Source organism: Leucoraja erinacea, chromosome 7, assembly GCF_028641065.1.
Source record: "Leucoraja erinacea ecotype New England chromosome 7, Leri_hhj_1, whole genome shotgun sequence".
Classification (NCBI taxonomy): domain Eukaryota; kingdom Metazoa; phylum Chordata; class Chondrichthyes; order Rajiformes; family Rajidae; genus Leucoraja; species Leucoraja erinaceus.
The window spans coordinates 38,672,366-38,678,365 of NC_073383.1; positions in this window are offsets into that span (position 1 = coordinate 38,672,366).

Here is a 6,000-nt window from a genome sequence, read left to right on the forward strand (position 1 = left end):
GATTGCCAGAGCCGTATGGAGTTGTGCGGAGCTGGTCCCGACATCACGCGGTGCTCCGAAAGACTGACAGTGTTCAAAAATTCCGCGCAGCAACGGCCTGCCAGCCCGCAGCTGCCTCGACACCGTACGCACCGCCTCGATGGGCGTGCGCAGCGTCTTGACGCCGTACGTCATGTGCGAACTTCCCGCGGATTTCGCTCGAACTTCACGTCACTCACTCAACCTACGCGCGGCCCCCGCTTCCGGTTTGGTCGCGCTTGCCACATGCAGTCGCATGCTGGTGGGACCGGCCCTGTACAGGGATCACTCGACCTCCGCGCGACCCCCACGCGGCCCCCACGCGGCCCCCACTTCCGGTTTGGTCACGCTTGCCGCATGCAGTCGCATGCTTGTGGGACAAGCCCTTAATCCTACCTTGCCAATGAAATGGCACAGACCACCTCTTGCACTACCATGGGCTTGTTTTCTAATTGTGTTTTACACTTCTTGTTTACAGTCTTTTTCATTTTTGTATATGAGAATTTATATATAATTTATGTGTAATTGATGTTTTTGTGTGTTGTTCGAATCTATGTACCTGTGATGCTGCTGCAAGCAACATTTTCTATGTACCTGCACCTTACTGTAATTGTGCAGGCAATAGTAAACTCAACTTAACCTGGCTTGACCATAGGGTAATGATTATCGAGGTAACTTCTTTCCTCTGGCAATGTAACATGGCTGCTCACTATGTAATATGGCTCATTATCTGGAGTGTGACCTAAACACATACATACAAACTAGAGCATGCTACTTAGCCCCTTGTGTCCACCACTGCCATTTAGTAAGATCGTGACAGACCAGCTTGTAACCACTGTATCCCATTATATCGCTGGTAATCTGTGACCCCTTTGCATGTCCGATATCCGTCTGCTACTGTCTTCAAAATCTTCAGTCTCTGCTTCCACCACCTTTGAAGGGGAGATCCAAAGACTCTCTACCCTCTGAGAGAAATAACATTGCCTCAGCTCTGGAATGAGTGACCCATTCTTTTTAAACAGTTCGAGATGCTCGCCCCACAAAACGAAACACCCTCTCCATATCCACCTCTTGAAATTATTTATTTAAATCGAGTCCCGTCTCCCACTTCCAAACTCTATCTTCAACAAGCCTTGGCTGTCCAACCTTTCCTCGAAAGACTACCTGCACATTCCAGGTGCATGGTGTTTTTCAAGCTGGGGCTGTGGACAATACGTGTGTCCAGGTATCCCCTTCATTTTGCACCGACAGCAGGAATCTTCGTCTACATCAGCACATTACCATAGGCGTGTCTTTTATGGGCAGGAGGATGGTGCAGTGGGTAGAGCTGTTGCCTCACAGTGCCAGAGACCCAGGTTTGATCCTGATCTCTGGTGCTGTCTGCCTGGAGTTTTCACGTTCTCCCCGTGACCCTGGTGCTTGGTTCCTTCCCTCATCCCAAAGACATGTGGGTTGGTGGGTTAAATTGTTCTGAAATTGTAGGTGTGGTGGAATCTGGGGGGGGGGGGGGGTTAGTTGATATGATTGTGGAGAGAATTTAAAAAATAATTGAGGATTGCTGTAGGATGTACATGGGTGGTTAATTAGTTTAGCTTAGAAATACAGCATGGAAACAGGCTCTTCGGAGCCCACCGAGTCCACACCGGCCATCAATTACCCCATTCACACTAGTCCTATGTTATTCCCACTTTCTCATCAACAAGGACCCACGAGGCACATCTGTGGGGTATGGGAGGACACAGGAGCAGCCAGAGGAAACCCAAGCAGTCACAAGGTGAAGGTGCAAACCACACAGGCAGTAGCCAAGGTCAGGATCGAACCCGGGTCTCTGGCACTGTGAGGCAGCAGCTCTACCAGCTGCGCCACTGTGCTGCCCCAATGGTTGGTGTGGACAGTGGGCCAAAGGCACTGTGATTCTACATTGAACCAAGGTCGTAACACACTAGACTAAAAAGGAGCACTACTTTAAATAAGAATAACAGCATCATCCAAACAAATTCTCTGTCCATTATCATATTGAGAGCTGCTTGAGCTCACTGAGTTTATAGTGATTGTCTTTGGACGGAGGCAACACTTCAGAAATTACCTCCGTAAATTAAAAAAGATACAACAGATGCTGGAAATCTGACAACAAAGCAGAAATTACTGTGACCACTCAGCAGGCCAGGCAGCATCTGTGGAGAGAGAAAGAATTAACCTTCCAGGTCTGAGACCCTTCAACAGAACATGTATGTCTCAGAAATTACTTTATTGAATATAGGATTATAAAGTCTTAGGGATTAGAGTCAGAGAATCATACTGAGCAGAAAAAGGCTATTTGGCCCACTATTTCCATGCTAACCATCAAGTTCTCATCTATACCAATCCACATTTCTAGCACTTGATCCATAGCTCTCCATACATTGGTGACTCAAGTGCTTCTCTAGATCCTTCCCTAGTGTTGTGAGAGTCTCGGCCTCTGTTACCCTCTCTTGGCAGTGTGTTCCAGATTGCATCCACCCCTTCCATAGAGCTGATTTCTTTACTTCACTCTGGGTGAAAAAAAATGTAAACCAGTGCCTGCAGTTCCTTGTTTCTGCATTCTGCAAAAATTCTTCCTCCTGAACGTCCACTCCTGGCCTTGAACCTCTGGTTTTAGGCCCCACAGAAATGGGGGAAGTATCTTATTATCTACCCTGCAAACTTCAGGTCATGATGAGGTTACAGAAATATATTGTATGTGTGGCTTGTTTAACTTTCCATGTCTCCTCTGCATTCCTCGGCGAAGGTACATAATGGTGCCACATTGTGAGAAACCTTGTCACCTCCGAGTCATCCATCATAGAACCAGTCCCATCAGCCCATTGCATCCACGCCAACCATCACGTGCTAACCTGGGTATTATACTTAAGTACGGCAATAATCTCACTGACCTGTATGCAACAAAACAAATCTCACTGTACCTTGGTACACTTTAAAAAAAATCAAACTAAACTTTATTCACAATAAAAATATATACAAAACAAGAACTGCGCAACAATTTCTTCTGACATTTTCAGAGGCTATACAGAAATTATTCAAAAGACAAGCCCGTGGTAGTGTTCACAGAAATATCTTTATACCCAGTAACCTGGCCACTCCTGTGGCCCCTTGGGGCCATATCCCTTCCCTCATTTGAGGGGTGTCTCCACCACACACTACCCCCCAATGTCCAGTAGCGGAAGGACCCTAGATGCTGGTCTGCCCCCACAGAGCCTTGGCTCACACACACCAAGCTTCAGTGTGTCCCTGAAATGTACCTTGCTACACATGATAATAAAAAAAACATTGAACCATTGAATACTAATCCTCTTCACTCCCACCCCTCATCACAATTCTCCTGGGACTAGACAACTTAACTCTGAATATCAGTCTGAAGAAGGGTCCTGACTCATAACATCACCTAGCCATGTTCTCCAGAGCTGCTGTCTGACCTGCTGAGTGACTCCAGCACTTTGTGCATATTTTGGAAACCGTATTTTTGGAATCTGCACTTCCTTCTTTCTCTAACTTTACCCATACATCTTAGGAAAGCGGAGGACCCGGAGGAATTCCACCGGGAGAATGTGCAAACTCAACGCAGGTAGAATCCGAGGCCAGGATGAATCCTGGTTCTCTGTGGCTGTAAGGCTGTGGGTTTGTGAGTCCTTTAGTTCATGATTGAGGAAGAGATCACGGTGCGCATTGGGTAGTTGTGCGTTCTCTGCTCCCCATATCACTCCTTATCTGTTTTGGGGCAAATCAGTGAGTTGTTATTTATTTATTTATTTTTTCATCAAAAAATAATTTATTCAATCACGATTAAAAATAATATTTACAAACAAAAGCCGTTGTAACGCACCCACCGCCATAAATACAAAATCAGCAAATTTTCAAATAACTATAATACAATCCTCATTGTGGATACACTCCACTCCCCGCAGTGCCCAGTGGTCTTGGATATTCCCCAGGGTGGCCATGGACAGCGCCTAGTCCCTCTCTAAAACTACCCGGGCCGGACGTAATCCCGGAAAAGGGGCAGGCAGCTGGCTCGGGCAGAGCTCTCTTCTGACTGGCTCCGTGACTCGCGGATGGCCAGCTTGGCCAGGCCTAAGAGCAACCCAACCACAACATCTTCAGTCCCACCCTCTCCCCTAGTGAGTTATTATTGATAGGAGTCACTCAAGTCAAGTCAAGTCAAGTCAAGTCAAGTTTATTTGTCACATACACATACGAGATGTGCAGTGAAATGAAAATGGCAATGGCAAAAGACAAACAACCAAACAACCAAACAAATTATAAACACAATCATAACACACATATTATTTTACATAATAAATAATGGAAGGAAAAACGTTCAGTAGAGTTAGTCCCTGGTGAGATAGGCGTTTACAGTCCGAATTGCCTCTGGGAAGAAACTCCTTCTCAACCTCTCCGTTCTCACCGCATGGCAACGGCGGCGTTTGCCTGACCGTAGCAGCTGGAACAGTCCGTTGCAGGGGTGGAAGGGGTCTCCCATGATTTTATTTGCTCTGGAGTTGCACCTTCTGTTGTATAGTTCCTGCAGGGGGGCGAGTGAAGTTCCCATAGTGCGTTCGGCCGAACGCACTACTCTCTGCAGAGCCTTCTTGTCCTTGGCAGAGCAATTCCCAAACCAGATGGTAATGTTCCCGGACAAGATGCTTTCCACCGCCGCTGCGTAGAAGCACTGGAGGATCCTCGGAGACACTCTGAATTTCCTCAATTGCCTGAGGTGGTAAAGGCGCTGCCTTGCCTTACTCACCAGTGCTGAGGCGTGTGATGACCATGTCATATCCTCGGAGATGTGGACTCCCAGATATTTAAAACAGTTCACCCTATCCACAGGATCCCCATTTATCCTCAATGGAGTGTACGTCCTCGGATGATGTGCCCTCCTAAAGTCCATGATCAGCTCCTTCGTTTTTTTGATGTTCAAGAGGAGGCTGTTATCCTGGCACCAGAGTGCTAGATCAGCCACCTCCTCCCGGTAGGCCTTCTCATCGTTGTCTGAGAACAGGCCCACCGCCACAGTGTCATCAGCAAACTTAATTATTGAATTGGAGCTGAACCTAGCCACACAGTCATGTGTGTACAGGGAGTACAATAGGGGGCTGAGGACGCAACCCTGGGGCGATCCTGTGCTCAGGGTGAGGGACTCCGATGTATTCCCTCCCATCTTGACTACCTGGGGCCTGGCGGTGAGAAAGTCCAGGACCCAGGCACACAGGGAGGTGTTGAACCCCAATTCCATTAGCTTCCCGGCCAGTCTGGTGGGGACTATCGTGTTGAAGGCTGAACTGTAGTCTATGAACAGCATCCTCACGTAGCCCCCCTTCTGGCTGTCCAGATGGGAGAGAGCGGTGTGCAAGACCTGGGAGACCGCATCGTCCGTGGACCTGTTCGGACGATATGCGAACTGCAACGGGTCCATGTTCCGAGGGAGGAAGGCGCAGATGTGTTTCTTCACCAGCCTCTCAAAGCATTTCATGACTACCGAGGTAAGGGCCACCGGACGGTAGTCATTCAGACAGGCTGGGGAGGCATTTTTTGGTACCGGTACAATGATGGATTTTTTGAAGCAGGCAGGGACCACGGACTTGTCCAGGGAGAGGTTGAATAATGTAGTGAACACTGGAGCTAGCTGCGTAGCACAGGACTTGAGTACTCGCCCCAAGATGCCATCGGGGCTGCAGCTTTTCTCGTGTTCACCCGTGTCAGAGCCCTCCTCACGTCGTGCTCGGACAGCGAGAATGTGTGCACATTCCTCCCTTCAGCTTCGGTAGCCAGCCCGCTGTCGGTATTGTCGATAGTCGGCAGACCTGGAGTGGTGTTGCCCCTCTCGAAACGAGCGTAAAAGGAGTTCAGGTCGTCAGCTAGGGAGGTGCCGGCACATGCGGATGAGGAAGGGGTGCTCCGATAGTTGGTTACAATCCGTAACCCCTGCCACAGGCTTCTGGTGTCCTG